The sequence below is a fragment of the Mobula hypostoma genome, chromosome 20 (genome assembly GCF_963921235.1).
Source record: "Mobula hypostoma chromosome 20, sMobHyp1.1, whole genome shotgun sequence".
Classification (NCBI taxonomy): Eukaryota; Metazoa; Chordata; class Chondrichthyes; order Myliobatiformes; family Myliobatidae; genus Mobula; species Mobula hypostoma.
In genome coordinates this window covers 39,442,307-39,466,931 of record NC_086116.1, presented here as the reverse complement: position 1 = coordinate 39,466,931, position 24,625 = coordinate 39,442,307, and the positions used below count along the sequence as shown (strand labels likewise).

The window sequence follows — 24,625 nt, the reverse complement described above, 5'->3', positions numbered from 1 at the left end:
AAAATTCCAGGTCTTTATTCATATGCAGCCCAATCTTTCAAAACCTTGCTGAAATAAATAGACCCTGTGATATGTGAACTGAGGAAATGAGAGCATGCTGGATTTATAAATTCAACCCCTGTTTTTTTTTAAGTGTGCTGAGCACAAATCAAAATCAGCTCTTGGCACGGTTGCATAACGGTTAGTGTAAGACCATTGCAGTGCCAGAGATCACCAATTGGGACTCAATCCCTGCTGCTACTCGTAAGGAGTTTATACATTCTCCCTGCGACCGTGCGGGTTTCCTTGAGGTGCTCCGGATTCCTCCCGCATGCCGACAATGTACGGTTAGGGGTAGCGAGTTGTGGAATGCTACATTGGCGTTGGACGCATTGTGACATTCGCAGGCCGCCCAGCACAATCCTCGCGGATTTGATTTGACGCAAATGATACGTTTTGCTGTATTTTTCACAGTTTTGGCGCTCATGTGACAAATAAAGCTAATCTTTAATTCCTTCATTTATTACTGACATGTCACAAAATTTATTTTTTAAGACAAAAATTTAATATAAATGATAATAAAGAATAATATTCATAAATGGTGCAAACGAGGAATGGTGAGGTTGAGTTCATGGGTTCATAAATCTGATGGCAATGTAATCAGAATAATGCTTATTATCACTGACATACCAAATGCCGTGAAATTTGTGATTTTGTGGCAGCACAATACATAAAATATACTATAAAGTACAATAAGAAATATGTGTAAGTAAGTACTGCAAAAAGGGAGCAAAAATAGTGAGGAAGCGCTCATGGGTTGGTTCATTGCCCATTCAGAAATCTGATGACGGAGTGGAAGAAGCTGTTCCTAAAACATTGAGTACTACATTTCATGTTAAGTTCTGTTTCTTAAACTCGGTTTGGGGTTCAGTGTGCACATACCACCAAGCTGCACGTTCGCTGCGTTGAACAAAGATCGAACCTCTATCTTGTTGACTCTTGTATCAAAGTGGAATTGGTCGTTGCGCGAGAAGCAGCAGTGGGGTTTGGATTGCCAGAAGCACGCATGTTGTCCTTGAACCGGCTGTAATGTTTTTGGCATGTTTTACGTTTACTAATTCCTCCAGCATAACGATTTTTGCAAGTGATGAGTGAACGCTTAAAGGGCTGATCTCTTTTTTCTCCACATTGTGATTACTGCCTCAGGTGAAGAATGGATTTCTTTTGCTGCCAAGTAGAGGAAATCTACAATGCCTTGTAAAATAATTCAGGCCCCAACCCTTTGTTCACATAAATGAGTATTAGAACCAGCGATTTTGATCAAATTAACTTAGAATTTTTATTTGTGAATGCTGCTTTTTCACAGTAGAGCCCGAAAGACAGGGGAAATTGCCAAGCATGAAAAACATTAATATTCAAAAACTGAAATGTCAGCATTTCAAAAGAATTCATTCCCCTTTGCTCAGTGCTTAGTTGAACCGCCTTTTGCAACTATTGCAGCCAGTAGTCTTTTTGGATAAGTGTCTGTTAGCTTTGCACAATGAGATGGAGCAAGATTTGCCCATTCCTCCTGACAAAATTATTCAAGCTGTATCAGGTTAGTTGGGGAGCGGCAGTGGACAGCAATCTTAAGGTCTTGCCAGAGATGTTCGGTTAAGGTCAAGACTCGGACTGAGTCACTCAAGGACAGCAATTTTCTTCATTTGAAGCCACTCCATAGTTGCTCTGGCAATGTGCTTTGGGTCGGTGTCCTGCTGAAAGATGAACTTCCTCTCCAGTTTAAGCTTTCTGGCAGAGACCAGCAGGTTTTCAACCAGGATCTATTTGTGTTTAGCAGCATTCATCTTCCCATCACTTCTGAACAGATTTCCAGTCCCTGCTGCTGAAAAGCATCCCCATAGCACGATGCTACCTCCACCATACTTTACAGCATGGATGGTGTTACCTGGCTGATGCACAGAATTAGATTTACACCACACATACTGTTTAGTGTTGAGGCCATAAAGTTCCACTTTAGTCTTTTTTGACCACAAGACCTTGTTCCACTTCATTACAGTACTTTCGAAGTGATGCTTTGCAAAGTCCTTTTGGGCAAGGATATGCTTTTTTATAGCCAGGGCTTCTTCCTTGCCATTCTTCCATAAACACCTTTTTTACAAGGCCTTAGGGCCATGAATTTCATCTCCAGTTGCAGGCACTGACTTCTGCAGCCCACTCAGAGTGACTGTTGGTATCTCAGCCTCTCTTACATATGTCATTCCTCTCTGGTGATGAAGTTTAGAGGGACAGCCAGCCTCATCAGTGTAGCTGTGCTTTCATATTTTTTTCACTTTTCACATTGGACTGCACTGAGCTCTAAGTGATGTTAAGTGCCTTTGAGATGATCTTGTACCCTTCCTCAGATTTGTGCTTCTCTGTTATCATTTCCCTGACTTGTCCTGAATGCTATTTTGTCTTCATTTTTAAAGGTTTAGAGGTTCATTTATTATCACAGCATGTTTCCATACAGAGCTCTGAGATTTGTCTTCTCCAGGTAGCCATGAAACAAAGAAAGAACATGAAAGCCGTTCCAAGAGAAATATCAAACCCACCCCTCCTCCGTACAAAAATAAATTGGCATCCCGATCATCAACCCCCAAATCCCCCTCCCCCCGCACAATACAGAACAAGAACATCAACATCCAACCAACCCCTCCCCCACACAAATAACTAACAGAATACAACAGAGAATCAACTCCCAACCTCCCTCATTGCCCAACAAAACAGAAAAGGAACAGGTGATTTAAAACAAAAACACAATATAAAAACCGTAAGTCTGAAGAAGACCACAGTTCTCAATCCACAAATACAGAACCATGATACCATCCTCTGATATTGCCAACATTCATCGAAAAAGAGGGACACCACATGTGGCAGAGAGGCCTACCCGCTTGCCACAGCGAGCCACGCAATGACAGGTCACTCACAGAATCCTTCTCGGCAGTGATCAAGAGGAAGGCAGTCGGGGATGAACTCTCGCTTGTCATCTGCATTTGCCTCTATGTTTCAATCTTCCTAGAAGTTTTAATCGGCGATTAATGGAACATTTAACCAGTGAAATGGAGTCAAATATCGGCTTGCACCCCATCTCGAAGTTTCTTCACTTCAAGGCCATCTGAGGTTGTGCTCATTTACCAGAACCTGCTCGGAGAAAGCAAAGTGCCGGATCACTCAAAAAGATCTCCAAACTGTAAATTACGGACTCTATCACATTTAAGGTGAAAGCAGGCATAAGAGAAGTAAAAAAGACATGTTGGTGAGCTATCTGGAAGACGTCGACCAAGGGAGCATCGTACGCTGGCACCATCTTGACCGGATGTTTGACTTGGTCTGTGAAAATCTACAATACTGTTGGAACTTACAGAGATAGGATGTATTTATTCAAGTAATCCTCCAGTTTTCTTCATGAAACACATTAGGAGATTTGCTAAGGTAATATCTTGCACCTGTGGAAAGTTAGCCGATTAATTACAAAGCCGATGAATACTTTTTCAGCCTCACAAATTTGGTTTTTAATTTTTAGTAATTTGTTGAAAGGTTTTGGAATTTGACGTGATGCACAATGTTTTGTAGATTAGCTCAAAAATCCTACTGCAATATAGTTCAATAGTTCCATTTACTATCAGAAAATGGATACAATATACAACCTGAAATTCTTGTTCCTCACAGACATCCATGAAAACAGAAGACTGCCCCATAGAATGAATTACAGTAAAACATTAGATCCCCAAAGCCCGCTTCTCCACTCATGCAGAAGCAGCAGCATAGCGACAACCATCCCCCTTCCCCACTAACTTCAACAAAAAAGCATCAACACTCTTCACCCGCCATGCAAGAAATAGCAAAGCCCCCAAGAAAAAACACGATCTGCAGTACAACAAAAACTAATCATTCGCCTGACAATTCAACATACCACAGAATCTCTCTCCCTAATAAAGGGACAGAGAGGTGTCACCCTTTCACAGAGATTTATGGTGTTAAAATCTTCTGTGTCACTTTTTTTCCCTGAGTTCTCTGACTCGAATTGGCAACAAAATCTCCCCCACCAACAAGAGAGAAAGAGGGAGAGAGCACAATCCAAGTACAGAGCCCCTGGCAGCTGATCCGCTGTTCCCGATGTTCTGTTTTCTCCCATGATGCTTCAGTTGACGGCACTGATAAAGAATCGGCTCGTCCCCGGGGCCGTAAAGCCTTGGAACCCCAAAGGCATGCTTGCCTTCTAGGTCGTGTCGTTGGCATATTGAGAAATGGCTGGGTGGTGAACCGTGGGAGCGGGTCCCATCTCACAAAGAACCGGAGTTTGAGTGTAGCTCGAGGTCAGGGTCTTCATCAGAACCCCATCCACCTTGAAAAGGAAAAAGAGAGACATTAAAGGTAGAAATTAAGCTGTTTCTGCAGATGAGCACAAAGAACTCACTGTCGAGTGTCATTTAGTCCCACCCCTCAGTTTTAAATTTAGAAAATGAGACAGTAAAATATGAAAACTGTTGAGGGGGCTGAATACATTTTTGAGGCACTGTACCTGGAGGAAATATTCACCATTCTGTTTCAATAGGAAGTTGGCTCTGACGTGGCCACATGAATTTATGCAAATATTTCAGAACTTCTTGAATGCAACATAACATGGCTGCAACATTGGCACAAGCAAACACTTGGATTGTTAGTGAGAGATAACGATGAAGTTGTTGCTCATTTTCCATATATTTGCTCTTCCATGTCTAGATTCAATCAGAAGCCAACGAAGTTCACATTAAACCTGTATTGGAGTGGAGAGTAGAATTGCTACTTGTAGTTTAATTTTCCTATCCTTCTATTTTTATATAATCACCTACATATATGTAATTGTTGAATGAATTTTCAAGCAACCACTGTGCAGTTGCTTCTGTATTTTTAAAGGAACCTTGGTTTTCAGTAGCAAGTGTCATGCTACTTGAATCTAGCTATTTTGTAAATTAACTCTCATCACAGGAATTTGAACTCTATTCTAAGTATGAGATAACTACGGATGCTATTTCTTTTCTCTTTTCTTTTGTTCTCTCATGTCTTTTGTTCATTCTGTGCTACTGTAACACTTAATAAAACAGCTGTAATCAATGAGTATTATACCTCATTCTTGACTTGTGAAAAACCTTTGGATCGCAGAAGTATCATGAACCAACAATGGTGATAATAAACCTGATTCTCTTCCAATGATATTTATACTCAGTGGCCACTTTATTGCCTACACCTGTACACCTGCTAGTTAATGCAAATACCAAATTAGCCAATCATGCGGCAGCAACTCAAGCATAAAAGCATGCAGACATGGTCAAGAGGTTCATTTCTTGGTCAGGTTCGGCATCAGAATGGGGAAGAGATGGATCTATGTGACTTTGACCATTGAATGATTATTAGTGCCAGACAGGGTGGTTTGAGTATCTCAGAACTGATTTTCACACACAAAGGTCTCTAGAGTTTACAGACAATGGTGTGAACAGCAAATAAACATTTAGTAAGTGGCAATTCTATAGGCAAAGATATCTTGTAAATGAGCGAGGTCACAAGAGTATAATTAAACTGATTCAAGCTGTTGGCACCACACTATTACAGATTGGGGCGTTCCGGAGTTTAGAATTCAATTCCAGTGCCAGCTCTGTGGAATGCGTGGATTTTCCCCGGGCATTTCAGTTTCCTCCTATAGTCCAAAGATGTACTAGGTAGGTTAATTGGTCATTGTAAACCATCCCATGATTAGGTTAGGGTTAATTGGGGTGGTGTCAATTGAGAGACCTACTCCATGCTGCATCGCTAAATCAAATAAAAATAACCATACACGTTACAACACTGGTGCACAGTGCCGCATCTCTGAATGTGCCATGTGTCAAACCTTGAAGTGGATGAGTTATATTAGAAGAAGTCCATGAACATTTACTCAGTGGCCGCTATTTCAGGTACAGGCCGTATCTAACAGAGTGGCCTCTGAGTGTATTTGTGGCATGTAGGATCGAATGTTGCAAATGGGAAAAGAGATCTTCAAATGTAAAGTTGGATAATTCAGAGAATAAGGCAGCAGTGAATGCACAGCAGAACTTTATCTTCTCCTCTTCTCTTGTTCCACTAGGGCGTGTTGTAACCTTGTCTGGGTGCACCACAGTCTGCAGGCAAGACAGCGGGAGAAAGCTCACCACGAGCATCTTTGCTATCCTGTAGGGTAAGATTGCCTATTTATAGAATCAAAGCATTCAACTGGTCTGTGACTAAAATAATAGATTTTATGTTCTGTATGAGATTAAAAATTTGTAATGCATACCTCCTGTGCTTAAAACATACTGTACATACACTGTGTTCCAGTGTCTGCTGCACTATTCAGATGTTGTTTTCGCCTGCACTGATTGTAAAGGCTTGGCAACTTAACAAATAAGGAGATGTAGATTTTGCCTGGGTGTGAAAGTGGAAATCAGGTTATTGTAAATGTTGCCATTTTTATTTCTCATGTGAACATCGCAAGTCTATGAAAAATTAAACTGGCAGAGTGGGAATGTAAAGCAGGTTCCTGATCAAAGAATCAACTTTATTCGCCTTGTACAGTACAGTTAAATGTATTAGGAATTTGCTGTGGTGGTGTTAGTATTACATGCAACAAGAAACAATATTCAACAATTATAAAGAATAAGGAATTACAGGAAAAAATTGAGAGTAATATATAAATTAAAGAAAGCTAATAAAGTTATAGGTTAAAGATGGATCAGGAATAAAATGTTTATAAGTAAATAAATAGCACTCTGCATTTACAATGTAATTTAAATGTGGTTTAAAGTGTCTACAGTGCATTACAGTAACAGGAGTAATAGACGGAGAGGGATGCCACTGTCCCCTCTAAGCTGCGCAGGTACACGGCCACGCAGTAACTGAAATGCTCCTGTGCACATAGCCTTCGTTGCTGTGCAGCTGGAATCCTCTTTTATATAATGTTAATATAATTTTGAAATCTATGTTCATATAATGGTGAAATACACTAACAATGTGTTAATGAATATAAAGCATAATTAGAATTTTGCGGAGATTTTGCGTGGCATCTAAAACTTTGACAAACTTCTATAGATGTGTAGTGGAGAGTATATCGACTGACTGCATCACAGCCTGGTATAGAAACAACAGTGCTATTGAGCAGAAAATCCTACAAAAAGTTGTCTGTCCCGTGTAAAGACCTCACCTCTATTGAGCACATCTACATGAAGTGTTGTTGCAGGAAAGCAGCTTTCATCATCAGGGACCCCCATCCCCCAAGACATGCTTTCTTCTCACTGCTACCATTGGGAAGAAGTTACAGAAGCCTTAGGACTCACACTACCAGGTTCAGGAACAGTTATTACTCCTCAACCATCAGACTCTTGAACCAAAGGGGAAAACTTCACTCAACTTAACTGAATTTGGTTCATCGTTGAAATGTTCCCACAACCTATGGACTCACTTTCAAGGACTCTTCATGTCATGACTTTGATATTTTTTGCTTATTTATTTGTTATTATTATTTATTTATTTTTGTATTTGCACGGTTTGTTGTCTTTCGCACACTGGTTGAGTGTTGAAGTTGGTGCAGTCTTTCATGGATTCTGTTGTGGTTATTATTCAATAATGGATTTATTGAGTATGCCTGCTGAAAAATCTCAGGGTTGTATATAGTGACATATATGTACTTCAATAATAAGTTTACTTTGATCTTTGATAATATCCACAAGTTTTCTAAATTATAAAAGAAGCACAACATTTACTTTGAAACATTTTAAAGCTTAAACATAGTTCCATTGTCAGTGTTTCAATGTTACAGACTAGAAGAGAACATTTGGATGATCGATTGAGGATTAAGACGTATGTTTCATCTGGATGCCAAATTAAATGGACAGTGTTTATAGGCAATGGATTTGTAATAAAATCAGATGTGAAAAATTTTACAAAACAAAGATTATTATGGTTATACTGTATTTCATGATATCCATCAATTAATAAATGAAATCAAAAGTAATGTGATTTTTCAATTTTTTTCTAAATATTCATTGTATGCATATTACAAAAAAATCACATTTAAAGTGCTGTGCAGTTTTCAGAATGTGTAAAAATTTCCTGCTCGGTAATGGTTGGGCCATGCAGCTGTATAAAACAATGAGGAAACATTAGGGCTGCTAACTAGACTAGTTGAACTAGAACAGCTCACTCACCCACAGCTTTCTCTCCACCCCAGCACTCCCTCTCCACCCCAGCACTCTCACCCCACACCAGCCTTTTCTCCCCACACCAGCACTTTCTCTCCACACCAGCACTATGTCCCCATCATAGCTTTCTCTCCCCACCCCAGCTCTCTCTCTCTCCCCGACTCTCTCCCCGACTCTCTCCCCGACTCTCTCCCCAACTCTCTCCCCCAACTCTCTGCCCCCCAACTCTCTTTCCCCAAGGCTCTGCCCCCAACTCTTTCCCCCCAGCTCTCTCACCCTCAGTTTTCTCTCAACCCAGAGCTCTCTCTCACCCCAGCTCCCCCTCTCCCCAGCTTGCTCTCCACCCAGCTCACTCTCCCCCAGCTCGCTCTCCCTCCCCATCTCTCCCCTGCCAACTCCCTCTCCCCAACATTCTATCCCTCATCTCTCTCCCTCATCCTTTCCCTCAGCTCACTCTCCCAGCTCCCTCAAACCAGCGCTCTTCCCCCTCTTCCCCTTCCCCCTTCCCCCTCGTCCCCATTCCCCTCTTCCCCATTACCCACATCCCTGTTCCTCCCTTGCCATCCCCTCCCTTAAACTCTCTCCCGTTCTTCTCTCTTTACCCCTCCTCCATCCTCTCCCAACTCTCCCCTTCTCCCCACTCACTACCTGCCTTCCCCCTCCCCCTTTAAACCCTTTCCCATTTCTCCCCTCATCCCTCTCTTCTTACCTCTCTCTTCCCTCTCCTCCCCCACCTCCCATCTCCTCCTCCCCCTTCCCCCACCTTCCCCCACTTCTTTCCCCACCTCTTCCCTTCTTCCCCCTTCTTCCTCCTTCCCCTTCTTCCTCCTTCTTCCTCCTTCTTCCTCCTTCTTCCCCCTTCTTCCCCCTTCTTCCCCCTTCTTCTCCCCTTTTCTCCCTCTCCCACCCTTCTTCCCGTCCTCTCCCTCCTTCTACCCCATCTTCTTTCCCTCCTCCACTATCTTCCCCCAACTTTCCCTCTCTTCCCCTCTCTCCCTCCTCTCTCCCTCCTCTCCCTCCTCTCTCCCTCCTCTCTCCCTCCTCTCTCCCTCCTCTCTCCCTCCTCTCTCCCTCCTCTCTCTCTCCTCTCTCCCTCCTCTCTCCCCCACTCCCCCCTCCCCCTCCTCTCCCCCTCCTCTCCCCCTCCTCTCCCCCTCCTCTCCCCCTCCTCTCCCCCTCCTCTCCCCCTCCTCTCCCCCCTCCTCTCTCACCCCTCTCTCCCCCACTCTCTCCCACCACTCTCTCCTCCCTCTCTCCCTCACTCTCTCCCTCCTCCCCCTCCCCTTCTCTCCCACCATCCCATTCCTTCTTGTCCCTCTCTCTCACCCTGCTCCACCCTCTCTTATGCCTCTCCTCTCCTCCATTCCCCCCTCCTCCCCTCACCTCCCCTCTTCCCTCTTCCCCCTCTTCCCCCTACTCCCCACTTTCCCACCCTTTATCCCTCTTTCCCCCCTCTTTCCCCCTCTTTCCCCCTCTCAACCCCTTTCCAACTCCCCCTCCTCCTCCCCTCCCCTTCTTCACCCCTTCTTCTCCCCATCTTCTCCTTCTCCTCCATTATCTTCTCCTCCCCACTTTCCCCCTCCCCCTCTCTCCCCTCTTCCACCCCTCACCCATCTTCACCCACCCCTCTTCAATCCCCCTTCAATCCCCCTCAAACCCCGTCTTCAACACCCCCTTCACACCAATTCTTCACCCCCTTCAACCCCACTCCACTCTTCCCTCTCCCCTCCACTCTCTACTCTCTCCTCTTCCCTCTCCACTCTCCTCTCTCCCCTCTCCACTCTCCTCTCTGCACACTCCTCTCTTCCCCCCTCTCTTCTCCCCTCTCTTTCCCACCCTCTCTTTCCCACCCTCTCTTTCCAACCCTCTCTTTCCCCCCTCTCTTCCCCCCTCTCTTCCCCCCTCTCTTCCCCCCTCTCTTCCCCCTCTCTTCCCCCTCTCTTCCCCCCTCTCTTCCCCCCCTCTCTTCCCCCCCCACCCTCCTCATTTTATTCCCTACCTAAGCTATTTGTTTTTTTAACTGCATGGTACAAGCTGTGCTGAAGGGCCCTGGAAACAACAGCCATGTACCTTGTTCTCATCCCTGTATCTGGACTTTAATAAGTGCACATGTCCTGTGGGAATAATGCAGTTGAAAATATTTGTTTTCACAAATGTTATCCCTCCTGAAATAGTTGTGCTCGGAGCTGTTTGATTTATCTCAGCCAACTTACTTCCCCAAACACTCAGTTAGTTCATGGAGCACTGACCAATTGCCACAGCACAAAATAGAAAAAGATAAATGTTTAAATGGGAATTTAAAAAAATATATATAGTAGCAGTAAATAACCATTGTTTTTACAGATGAAGTTAATTTTCATTGGATTTCTCAAACCCAATATGAAATGCTAACCCCCTCCCTTGTCTTTAGACTTATGACAAAGTTACATAACAATATTACTACCGGTGCTTTCTCTGAGAGGTGTACCTCACTTCTGTCAATGTGATAGAACTGGTTCATTATTGTCCCATGTGCTGAGGTACAGTCAAAAGCTTTTCTTTTGTGTGCCCATCCATACAGGTTATTCTGTTACTTCAGTACATTGAAGTAGTTCAAGGACAAACATAATCAACAAAATGTAAAAGGAAATGTTACACTTAAAGAGAAAATGCAGTGTAGGCAGCCAATAAAGTGCAAGGCTAAAACAAGGTTGATTGTGAGTTCATGAATCCATCTTATCATCAAACTATTGAATGGTTCCCTGGCATAACAGCAGGATAGAAGCTGTCCTTGAGCCTTCAAGCTCTTGTATCTTCTGTGTGATAGGAGGGGAAGAAGATTATCCAAGCTGGGTAGGGTCTTTAATCATCTTGGTTCCTTTATCAAAGCAGCGCAAGTGTAGACAGAGTCCATAGAGTAGAGGCTGATTTCTGTGACATGCTGAGCTGTGTCCACAACACTCTGCACTTGCTTGTATTCTCAGATAGATCAATTGCCAGCCTAGGCCATGATGCATCTAAACCTATGGTGCACCTAAGAAATTTAGTGAGGGTCAGAGGGGACATGCCAAATTTCTTTGTCTCCTGAGGAGGTAATGTTACTGGTAAGCTTTCTCTACTGTGGCATCTACATGGTCCATGCTAATTTACAGTAATTCCTGTAAAATCAATTTAAGAAGTAGCCCCATTTTAAGAATCTTGCCCTTGAACCTGGCCTTACCCATGGCCATATTCCTCCTATTGTCCAAAATCACAGTTTTTTTTGCTGTTTGCATGATTTTTTTTCTTTTTTGTTGTGCACTGGGGGTTTGTCGTTTGTCTTTGAATAGGTTCCATACTTTTATTTCTTCGTGGCTTTGATAATAACTGTACTTTGAATCTTTGAATATTGTATTATCATAATATTTAGGAAAACTTGAAACATTTGAAGAACTACACATAATAATGTACTGCACAGCATTAACAGCAGTGCTGTGTACTGGCTCCAAAATAGAGGCACTCATTAAAAGAAATGCAAAACTGAGTAATAAAATGACTCCAAAAAAGGTGGAAGAGATTAAGAATTAATTTTGAAACCTTAAATGCAGAAATATCCTGCCTAATAGAGTATAAAATTGATAGCTCGAGCAAGAAAGTTAAGAGAAAAATCTAATCAAGTACTAAGATGGGATCAAACTAACAAAGTCATTGTTGAATTTATTGATACATTAAAACATAAACTTGGTGCATACAAAGTCAGACTAAATAGATACATGAAATGTTTAGATGAAGAAAACATAATTATCAGTTCAGGAACAATGAAAAAGTTTTATACAGAACATTGAAACTAAATTCAACACACCAAAATGTCACCAACGCTAGCACAGAATTACCAACAAACATAGAGATAATGAACATTTAGTCTGATATCTGGTCAAGCAGGGTCATGCACAATCAAGAAGCAAGCTGGATTAGGGAGAAGAAAGAAGACACTCACACAACTGAAGACACGCAAACACCTAAATTTGCAATGGATATGCTAAAAGCAATTATAAAACATATCCACAAATGGGAAAGTACCAGCAGTGATAATATTCATAATTATTAGTATAAAAAATTTGCTTGCATTGGTCAGTACCTATTAGAACATATCAAAAATTTCTTTAAAATCCTGAAAAAGTGCCCAAATTTTTGACAGAAGGTAAAATATATCTCTTGTCTAAACAAGAAATCACAAAAGACTCATCAAAATATTGTCCTGATACTTGTTTACAAGCTGTATATAAAATTGTAACATCATCTATCTCACAGCGAATCACCACTCAATTAGAAAACCACAGTATACTTACAAAGGAGCAGAAAAGATGCTGTAAGGGTATGAAAGGATGTAAAGAACAGCTGACAATAGATTCTGTAATTCAAAATCAAGCTGGGCAGAAAAGCACAAATCTTTTATGTTGTTATATTGATTACCTAAAAGCATTTGGTTCAGTCCCAAACTCATGGTTAATAGAATTTTTAATATAAATAAACTACACCTAATACTTGTGAAATTCCTACATCATCTGATGAAGCATTGGTTTACTGGAGTCACCCTATTTATTAGCAACCAAAAAAGTAAAATCACTGTTATCAAAATAAACCGAGGCATTTTCGATTATGACTCTCTAAGCCCACTATGGTTTTGACTAGCTTTAAACTCTCTCTCTAAGTCACTGAATTGGATGAAAATAGAGTATCAAATCAGAAACAAGCAAATGAATTATACCTGGACACACCTTCTATACATGGACGATTTGAAATTATGCAGTCCTTCATTAGAAAAACTAAAGCAATTAATTAAAATAGTCAAACTATTTTCTAAAGATATAAACGTATACTTTGAACTGGAATATAAAACAAAAAAACAGGATACAATAAAGCCAAAGGATAATTATGAAACAAGTATCTGGGATATCAGCAAGCAAAGAAAACAGATCATAGTGCAATAAACAGAATTTACTTCAGGGCTTAAGAAAATCTGCCAAGCAGAGCTCAGTAGTAAAAATATAACAAAGACAATAAACACTCTCACTCTTCACATATTGATGTGTTCTTTTGGCATAACATCTTGGTCCAAAACCAATCTGAAAAATTTACAAAGAAAAATAAGAACTGAAATGACAAATCTTAGAAAACACTATGTACACTCAAACACACTTAGATCAACACTACCTAGGACAGAAGGAGGATGAGGAATAACAGACATAAAAAAAATACACAGCAGTCAGATAAAACTTCCAAGGATATATTTTCATCAATGAAAACAGGATTCAGCACTCCATGCAAGCATATGCAATTATGATAAGAAGTACGCACCACTAAACTTAAATGAAAGTACAGCCCAGAAAATAAAGAAATTATCACTATAGAAAAAAAAAGTTATTTATTTGTCTGTTCTTTGTTATATTGTTTTTCTGTTTGTATTTTCACAATTTGTTGTATTTTGCACATTGGTTCTTGGTCCATCTTTGTGTTGAGTTTCTTTGTACTTACTGTAAATGCCCACAAAAGAATGAATCTCAGGGTAGTATATGGTAACATCTATGCACTTTGATAATAAAATTACTTTGTACTTTGAAAATGGAATATTTTCCTGGGCTGGAAGGCAGAATGAGCAGAAGTTTCAGGTGGGGAGGAGTTGGATGTCAATGGGGCAGAAGAAAAGAATGAGAAGATCCAACTTTTCCCACACAGAGATGAGTGAAGACACTATAGTGGTTAGAAATGAAAAATAATCCAGGCAGGTCCTGGGGCGAATGCTGAGGATTGAGGCCCAAGACTTGAATCATAAGTCTAGAAGTTGAGGGCCACCTGCAAAACTTTGCGAATGTCAAAAGCCCAATGTCTGCAAGTCCAAGTCCGAGTCCACTGGAAGCTGAAGACAGCCTTGTTTGGCTGTTGTTGCATTCTATTGATCATTGTGAGCATGCTATATTGGCGCTAGAATGTGTGGCGGCACTTGCAGGCTACCCAAGCACAACCTCAGCCGTGTTAGTCGTTATCACAAATGACACATAGAATAGAATAGAGCTTTATTGTCATTGTTCAAGGCAAAGAGATTGTGGTGCTACTCCAGTCCATGTTGAACAGGCATTTACAATACATACAGTATGGCTTAATTTTTTAAAAAATCATTTCACTGTATTTTTCAATGTGACAAATAAATTGAAAATAAAACACGGTGGACGTAGCAGATCCGGCAGCAAATGTGGACAGAGCAACAGAGTTAAGTTTTCTGCTGTTTCCTGCATTGTTTTTGTATATTTTCGATTAGATGAGAGGAAATCAGTTGTTTTCCAATCTGTGATGGGGCAGGCTGAGGTCCTCTCATCGTGCTACAAATTTTCAACTCAAGGTCTTGCATCTGTGACAGGGAGTAGGGAGGGTGGGGTGGGTTGTAAGGATCTTTCCTCTATTGATGGAAAGCCAGAGATCAAGGTCAAAGTCAGAGGAAATTTATTATCAAAATCTGCATATGTCACCATATGCCAACGTTTTTGTAGACATTTACAAGAAAATAAAGAGATTCAATAGGACTTATGAAAAACTATACATAAACACTGACAAACAACCAATGTGGAAATAATAAAAATAAATAATACTGAGAACATAAGTTGTGGAGTTCCTGAAAGTGAGTCTGTAAGTTGTGGAATCAGTTCAGAGTTGTGGTGAGTGAAATTATCCACACTGGTTCAGGAGCCTGATAGCTGTAGGGTTTTAAAAGTTCCTGAACTTAAGACTCCTGTACCTCCTGCCTGATGGTAGTAGTGAGAAGAGAGCATTGCCTGGATGGCGGGGGGCCCTTGATAATAGAGCTGATAGATGAAGGTATTAATGATATTGGTGGCTCGAGGAAGTGACGTGACTGTTCACAGCCCATGCCTTGCTCTTTGGTGTCTATCCAAGTGCAACATCCCTATTCCAAAGATTTGACATGAGTATAATTTTTGCATCAACTGAAGATATATTGTAACTAGGATCATGTTTACTGAGACAAAACCTATCTGAAATTTCTACAGAAGATCCCCCCCCCCAGATTGTTACTCCAGGGTTATGTACCCCCCAGAGATCTAAGAGTGCGGGCACTGTAATGTAGCAGTTACAGTGCCAGTGACCGGGGTTCAATTCCACAGCTGTATGTCCCCCCCGTGACACTGTGGGTTTCCTACAGGTGCTCCAGTCACCTCCCACATTCTAAAGTTGTGCAGGTTAGTCGGGTAGTTGGTCACATGAGTGGAATTGGATGGTGCGTGCTCATTGGGATAAAAAGGCCTGTTCTGTACCGTACCTATAAATAAAATAAAAGAGAGGAGATTGTTCTTTTATTGGCTTTTGTCATTCTGAGCCACATCCTAGAATGGGGTACTTCCAATTTTCCTCCTTCTTCTTACCTCTTCTTCCTCCCTCCTTCTTCTTCCTCCACTCACCTACTTCCTCAATTGCTTGCTTCCATTCCAGTTCTTGTGGATGGTGAGGCGAGCAAAGAGCTCAATGTGAGATTTGAGGACTCTGCCACGAGTGGTCAGGCGGTGCTTGCTGGTGGGGGAATGGGGAGGTTGTACACTCCTTCCACTGTTGGTGCTCCCACCAGGGACACTCGAGACATTTGGTGCTTTCAGATAAATACCTGAAAAGTAAAGAATGTTTAAGGTTTTGGTGAGAAAATAGATTTGTAGGACTGGTTTGATAGCTCATATATTGAGCTAGCATCACATGGATGGCTTTGGTTTATTATTATTGTCATATATAACAAGATACAGTGAAAGACTTACCCTGAATATTGTTCAAACAGATCAATTCATTACACAGTGCACTGAAGTAGAACAAGGTAAAACAATAACAATGAGGAATAAAGTAAAAAATCCTCCTTGCCATATAACCATTTTGTGATTCTAATGCTCCTTCTCTCTTTCAAAAGCTCACAGGTTGGGGATTCTCACATGGACTGGTACAGTGTCACTCAGTTGAGCTGTACACTTGTGAAGTTCAATCCTGAGCACCAGGCACTTTGTGCGGAGTTTGGATGTTCTCCCTGTGCTTCCCCTGGGTGCTCCAGTTTCCTCCCTCATTCCAAAGACAGGCGGGTTGATTGATTAATTGGCCCTGTAAATTGCCACCAGTGAAGGCAGCTGGCAGGAGAATAAGAGTGATGCCGATGAGTGAGCAAGAAAGTATAGTTTGCAGGAAATAAGCAAACAATGGGATTATCGTATGGGAGCCAGCATAGATTTGATGGAGCTGATTGAGTCTATAACCTTGATAACTTCCCACCTACGGTGAAAGAAAATATGAGCTGGTGAGCACATCATACTTTTTATTGTGACTGAGAGCATCCTGTGAGCATTCACTTGGTCATCCCTTGCTATGACAGATATTGGGTAGGTTACCTGGAGGCAGGCATTCAGACGAAGGGCTGTGATACCAGAGTTGGTTGAGCCCTGTCTGCAGAACGATGACTTGGGTGAGGATTTGGGGACTTATTTCTGACGGCAGTGATCCAGAGCTGAACAGAGTAGCTTTGCACCAGAGACTGGAGTCCACAAGACCAAAAGGCATACATAGGAGCAGAATTAAGCCACTCAGCACATCGAGTTTGCACTGCCATTCCATCAAGGCTGATTTATTATCCCTCTCAACCCCATTCTCCCGCCTTCTCCTCATAACCTTTGACACCCTTACTAATCAACCTCCTTTCTAATATACCCAATGACTTGGCCTCCACAGCCGACTGTGGAAACGAATTCCACAGATCCACTGCCCCCAATTCAAGAAATTCCTCCTCATCTCTGTTCTAAATGGCCATTCTTGTATTCTGAGGCCCTGCCCTCTGGTCCTGGGCACCCCATCCTCTCCACATCCCCTCTATCTTGGCCTTTCAATATTCATAGGCTTCAGTGAGATCCCCCCCCCCCCCCCTCATTCTCCTAAACTTTTTGAGAACAGGCCTGGAGCTATTAAACTCTCTTTGTGGCAAATGGTTGTGTGTCAAATTATGCAATCAGTGGCAAGGATTGTGTCTTTCTCGCCTTCATGCACGCTGGCTGTGACTCCTGCAGTCTGCTGTGATCATCGAATAGCTGTACGAAGTTCTATCTGAAGATATGTTTTGTGCCCTCACACCCGGTGGTGACGGTAGTTTCAATGTAACAAAGGGTAACATAGGTGATGTTGATTTACATCCTGCAGGTCTCTAATGCTGCCATAATTTAGTCCATTTCTCATTAGCAAGTCCTGAATCAGAATTTGGTTTGTTATCACAGACATATGTCATGAAATTTGTTGTTCTCTGCCAGGCGTGCAAGTAACGTTAAGTTATGAAAAATAAATAAATTGTGCACAAGAGGAATGGTAGTGTTCATGGGTTCATAGGTCATTCAGAAACCTGATGACAGAGAGAAAGAAATGTTTGGTGTGTGTCTTCAGGCTCCTGTACTTCCACACTGAAGAGAGGAGGCATGTCCTGTGTGATGAATATCCTTAATGATGGATGCCACCTTCATGAATCACCATCTTTGTAAGATTTCCTTGATGGTGGGGAGGGTTGTGTCTGTGAAGGAGCTGGCGGAGCCTACAACATTAATAACCTTGACATTTCCCTTGATTTTCCACCCCAATCAACTTCATATTCAGTGGAATCTGAATTTTGTAATTTTTCCCACCTTCAATGAGATCCCATCAACAGATCCATCTTTCCACATCCAACCCTCTCAGCATATGTAATTCAAAACTTATAATTTGGACATTCCTTTTGAATTCAAGACTATTGCCTGTCCAATTATTCTAATGATGGCAGAATATAAATTTCCTGCTTGACCCTGAAAGGACCGCAGTAATCAAAATGACACAATAAAACTGCAGCGTTTAATGTCAGTCAACCAATGTGCAGGTTTACAGCATTCTGTTCTAGAATGCAACTTTTGTCAGAGGGTTACAGGGAAAAGACAGGGAGGGGGATAATAAATCAGCCATGATGGAATAGTGGAACAGGATCACTGGACTGAATGGGCTAATTTAGTGCCTAGGTATTATGGTTTTATTGTTAATAGCAACAATTAGATCTAAGTGGATGGCTGTTTGTGCATCCAGAAAGCTGACAACAAACATTGGTTAAGCAGCACTTAGATGCCTGTGTCTTCAATTAAATCCTGAACTTCACCAGAACTTCTGTCTTGTCATTAGATTTAAAGACACCTCTCCACTTCTGTCTGGAATATAATATCAAGAACTGAAGACGACCTACCTGGGAGAAACAACAGTGGCCGTGCCTCTGGCACTGAGTCTGGCCCTGTGGCTTTGATGGGCAGGAATTTGAAGAAGATGGCAGCAGTAATAGGGGGCTCTATAGTTAGGGGGAGAGATAGGTGATTTCATAGACGCTAAAAGGAAACTCAGATGGTAATTTGCCTCCCAGGTGCCAGGGTCCTCGATGTTTCTGAATGTGCCCACGATATCCTGAAAAGGGAGGGTGAGCAGCTAGAAGTTGTGGTACATATTGGTGCCAAAAACATATCTAGAAAAAGGGAAATATCTTGAAAAAAGAATTCAGAGAGTTAGGAAGGAAGCTGAGAAGCAGGACCTCGAGAGTAGTAATCTCTGAGAAGCAGGACCTCGAGAGTAGTAATCTCGGGATCACTGCCTGTGCCATGCGACAGTGAGGTTAGGAATAGAATCAGGTGGCAGATAAATGAGTTGATGAGCAGGGAGCAGGGGTTCAGATTTCTGGATCATTGGGAACTCTTCTTGGGCAGGTGTGACCTGTACAAAAGGGATGGGTTTCACTTGAATCCAAAGGGGACCAATATCCTTGTGGGCAGGTTTGATGAAGTTGTTGGGAGTGGTTTAAACTAATATGGCAGGGGGCTGGGAACCAGTATGTTAGAGCTGAGGATGAGCCAGCAGGTTTACAAGTAGATGATGCAATATGTAACATGAATGTGAGGAAGGATAAGCCTATGATTGGGCACAACTGCAGACGGAGCAAAGAGTTAAATTGTACCACAGGGGCAAAATTCATAAGGGCGAAGAACGCTGGACTGAAGGTGTTGTATTTAAAAGCATGTAGCATTCGGAATAAGGTGGATGAACTTGTGGTGCAATTAGAGATTGGTCGGTATGATGTTGTGGGCATCACTGAGTCATGGCTGAAAGAAGTCATAGTTGGGAGCTTAACATCAAAGGATATGCTTTGTGTTGAAAGGACAGGCAGAAGGCATAGGCAGTAGGTGTGGCTCTGTTGGTAAGAGATGGAATTGCATCTTTAGAAAGAGGTGACATAGGGTCAGAGAATGTTGAATCTTTGTGGCTAGAGTTAAGAATGCAGGGGTGAAAAAAAACCATTATGGGAATATATAGGCCTCCAAACAGGAGCCAAGATGTGGGTTGAGATTGCAAAAGTTACTGGAAAGGACATGTAATGTCGCAATTGTAATGGGGGACTTCAATATGCAAGGGGATTGGGAAAATCAGGTTGATGTTGGATCGCAAGAGAGGGAAATTGTCGAACGCCTATGAGATGGTTTTCAGAGCAGCTTGTGCTTGAGCCTGCTCAGTGGAAGGCTATCTTAGATTGGGTGCTATGTAATAAAACAGATTTTATTAGTTATATTAACTAATAATATGACTGAATCTTAATATTATTGAATTCATACTGCAATCTGAGAGGGAGAAACTTAAGTCGCGTGTATCGGTACTGCAAAGGAATAAAGAGAACTACAGAGGCATCAGAGAAGAGCTCGCCCAGGTGATTTGGAGGGGGATACAGGTGGGGATGACAGCAGAACAGAGGTGGCTGAAGCTTCTGGGAAATAGTTCACAAGGTGCAGGATAGATATGTGCCACAGAAGAAGTTCTCAAATGGCAGGGCTAGGCAACCACAACCTGCCCTGCTAGCTGACAAGGGAAGTTAAGGACTGCATAAAAGCCAAGGAAAGGACATTTAAGGTAGCAACATTGAATGCGAAGTTAGATAATTGGGAAGTTTTTAAAATCCAACAAAAGGCAACTAAAAAAGCTATAAGAAGGGAAAGGGTGATGTATAAGGGCAAACTAGCCAATAATATAAAGCAGGATACTAAAGGTTTTATTCAGTTATATGGAGACTAAAAGGTAGGTGAGAGTTAATATTGGACCACTGGAAAATGATGCTGGTGAGGTAGTAATGGAGGACAAAGAAATGGCAGATGAACTTAACAAGTACTTTCCTTCAGTCTTTACTGTGAAAGACACTAGCTGTATGCCAGAGGTCCATGAGTGTCAGGGGATAGGAGCGAGTGCCACTGCTATTGCAAAAGAGAATGTGCTGGGAAAACTAAAGGTCTTAAGGTAGGTAAGTCATCTGGACCTGATGGACTTCACCCTGGAGTCCTGAGAGTGGTTACTGAAGAGATAACTGATGCATTGGTCATGATCTTTCAAGAATCACTTGATTCTGGCATGGCCACTCGACTCTTTAAGATGGGAGGAAGACAAAAGAAAGGAAACTATAAGCCAGTTAGCCTCATCTCAGTGATTGGGAAAGTGTTGGGGTCCCTTATTAAGAACAGGTTTTCGGGATACTAGGAGACTAATAATAAAATAAGTCAAAGTCAGCACGGTTTCCGTGAAGGGAAATGTTGCCTGACAAATCTGTTAGAATTCTTTGAGGAAGTGACAAGCAGGGTGGACAAAAGAGGGGCAGTAGATGTCATTTGCTTAGTTTTTCAGATGGTATTTGATAAGGTGCCTCACATGAGTCTGCTTAACAAGATGAAATCCTATGGTGTTACAGGAAATTTATTGGCATGAATAGAAGAATGGCTGACAGGCAGGAGGCAGTGAGTGGGAATAAAGGGACCCTTTTCTGGTTGGCTGACAATGACTAGTGGTGTTCCTCAGGGCTCAGTATTAGTACCGCTACTTTTCACATAGTTTTTCAATGAATTAGATAGATATACATTATTAATCCCGAGGGAAATTTGGTTTCGTTACAGCCGCACCAACCAAGAATAGAGCATAAATATAGCAATACAAAAAACCCCAACAATCAAACAACAAAAGGCAGTGGAATTGATGGCTTTGTGGCAAGTCTGTGGATGATACGAAGATAGGTGGAGGGGTAGGTAGTGCTGAGGAAGCAATGAGATTGCAGCAGGACTTAGAATGGGCAAAAAAAGTGGCAGATGGAATGCCATGTTGGGAAATGTATGATAATGCATTTTGGTAAAAGGAACAATAGTGCAGACTATTATCTAAATGGGGAGAAAATTCAAACATCAGAGGTGGAAAGGGACTTAGGAGTCCTTGAGCAAGACTCCCAGAAGGTTAATTCACAGGTTAAATCTGTGGTAAAAAAGGCAAATGCAATGTGGGCATTTATTTCAAGGGGAATAGAATGTAAAAACAAGGAGATAATGCTGAAGCTTTATAAGACACTAGCCAGGCTACACTTGGAGTATTGTCAACAGTTTTGGGCCCTTTATCTCAGAAAGGATGTACAGTCCAGAGAAGGTTCACTAGGATGATTCCTGGAATGAAGGGGTTCATATCCTGAAATATGAGGAGTGTCTGGCAGCTTTGGGCCTGTCCTCACTGGAATTTAGAAGAATGCGTGGGGATCTCATTGAAACCTACTGAATGTCGAAAGGTGTAGATAAGGTGGATGTGGAGAGGATGTTTTCTCTGGTGAGGGTATCCAGGGCTAGTGGGCACAGCCTCAAAATTGAGGGGTGACCTTTTAGAACAGAAGTAAGGAGGAATGATTTTGGTCAAAAAGTGGTGAATCTGTGAAATACTCTGCCACAGACTGTGGTGGAATCTAATTCCATGGGCAGAAGTTGATAGATTCTTGATTGGTCAGGGCATCAAGGGTGAGAGGGCAGGTATATGGGGTTGAATGGGATCTGGGATCAGCCATGATGGAATGACTGAGCAAACGCGATGGGCTGAATGGCCTAATTCTGCTCCTATGTCTTATGGTCTTATGGTCTAGGCTCTATCCCAATTGAAAATGAATCAGTAACCTCAGAGTGCAATTATCTGGAATTGGAACAGTATGTCACTGATCATTGATCCCAGTGCCATCTGTTACGCTTAGTCAGATCTGACTCCAGCTACATTTTTATTAATAGAACCATAGAACCATAATCTTGTGGAAGTCCAGTTTAAACTGACAGCCTCATTGCAATCAACTGACAGATAATTGTGCACCATCCATGACCTTCCCAATATATCTATTCAATTCCTTCCTGGTTAAAACCTGGTCTCTCTGTGAATGGAATGAGCAGTGACAGCTAACTTGGAAGCAAAGGGCTATAAAACACACCCCTCACAACCCTGGGACGTGCTGCAGCCAGCGAATCTCTTTGCAAGTGTACTAAACGAAAAGGTATTTGGAGAGAAAATGAGAAATGTATGGAGAGAGAGAATGAAAAGAAACTAAGTGGGAGGTAATGGAGAGCAGAAGAAAGGTCCATGGAGTGGTAGACTTATACAAGCTCAAAAAGTGAGAAAGCATTAACGGGCTCATGAAATGTCAACAAAAGCACACAGGGAGCTAATGGAGATGCAGTCAGAATGAAAGAAGAGCAGGAAGGAAGAGGATAGAGCAGTAATTCACTGACTGAGAATACCCTTCTCCGTCCAAATGCATTTGAGAAGCATTGACATTTTTAACTGGTCACCTGAGGCACACGGGGAAAAGGCATTACTTACAGATTGGAAAGAAGTGTAAAAAAGCTGAGGAGGAATGTTTGCATCATAATGGATGAGAAAAGGATAAAACAAGGGAGAAGAAATGGTTGACAGGAGACACAAAATGCTGGACTCTGGAACAACACATAATCTGTTGGATGGACCCTCTTGTGTTCCTCCAGCAGGTTATTTGCTGGAAAAGCAATAGCCAATAGCTTCCCTGTTGCTGGCACTAACGAGAGAGATGAAGCAAGGAAGAAAATTTATATTTATGAAGCACCTTCAGCGATCATAGAATTTCCCAAGCATTTAACAACAGATATAAAGTATACTTTGTATGGTAGTCACTGTATTAATGTTGGAAAATGGATTGCCAGTTTTCACAGAGCAAAGTGTCAATATCAGATTTGTTATTGCTGACATAAATGATGTGAAATTTGTTGTTTGGCAGCAGCTGTACAATACAAAAACATAAAGTTGCGATAAATTGGAATAATAAGTAGTGCAGAAAAAAGGAATAATGAGGTAGTCCTCATAGGTTTATCAAAGTTCATAGCTCAAGGTACATAGAACATACAATAGTACAGCACATTACAGGCCCTTCGGCCCACAATGTTGTGCCGACCCTCAAACCCTGCCTCCCATATAAGCCCCCACCTTAAATTCCTCCATATACCTGTCTAGTAGTCTCTTAAACTTCACTAGTGTATCTGCCTCCACCACTGACTCAGGCAGTGCATTCCACACACCAACCACTCTCTGAGTTAAAAAACCTTCCTCTAATATCCCCCTTGAACTTCCCACCCCTTGCCTTAAAGCCATGTCCTCTTGTATTGAGCAGTGGTGCCCTGGGGAAGAGGCACTGGCTGTCCACTCTATCTATTCCTCTTAATATCTTGTATATCTCTATTATGTCTCCTCTCACCCTCCTTCTCTCCAAAGAGTAAAGCCCTAGCTCCCTTAATCTCTGATCATAATGCATACTCTCTAAACCAGGCAGCATCCTGGTTAATCTACTCTGTACCCTTTCCAATGCTTCCACATCCTTCCTATAGTGAGGTGACCAGAACTGGACACAGTACTCCAAATGTGGCCTAACCAGAGTTTTATAGAGCTGCATCATTACCCCGTGACTCTTAAACTCTATCCCTCGACTTATGAAAGCTAACACCCCATAAGCTTTCTTAACTACCCTATCTACCTGTGAGGCAACTTTCAGGGATCTGTGGACATGTACCCCCAGATCCTTCTGCTCCTCCACACTACCAAGTAGCCTGCTATTTATTTGTACTCTGCCTTGGAGTTTGTCCTTCCAAAGTGTACCACCTCACACTTCTCTGGGTTGAACTCCATCTGCCACTCCTCAGCCCACTTCTGCATCCTATCAATGTCTCTCTGCAATCTCCGACAATCCTCTACACTATCTACAACACCACCAACGTTTGTGTCATCTACAAACTTGCCAACCCACCCATCTACCCCCAAATCCAGGTCATTAATAAAAATCACGAAAAGAAGAGGTCCCAGAACAGATCCTTGTGGGACACCACTAGTCACAACCCTCCAATCTGAATGTACTCCCTCCACCACGACCCTCTGCCTTCTGCAGGCAAGCCAATTCTGAATCCACCTGGCCAAACTTCCCTGGATCCCATGCCTTCTGACTTTCTGAATAAGCCTACCTTGTGGAACCTTGTCAAATGCCTTACTAAAATCCATGTAGATCACATCCACTGCACTACCCTCATCTA

The 24,625-nt window shown here is 42.1% G+C and overlaps 1 protein-coding gene across 5 annotated transcripts in view; it reads left to right on the top strand.

Annotated features, from left to right (window-relative positions):
- celf2 (cugbp, Elav-like family member 2) overlaps positions 1 to 24,625 on the top strand; it is a 1,121,102-nt gene that overhangs the window by 113,202 nt on the left and 983,275 nt on the right. For all 5 annotated transcript variants that reach the window (XM_063072708.1, XM_063072701.1, XM_063072709.1 and 2 more), the window contains exon 2: positions 6,119 to 6,208. The gene's annotated coding sequence lies outside the window, so the exon portion shown is untranslated. The remainder of the gene's footprint in view (positions 1 to 6,118; positions 6,209 to 24,625) is intronic.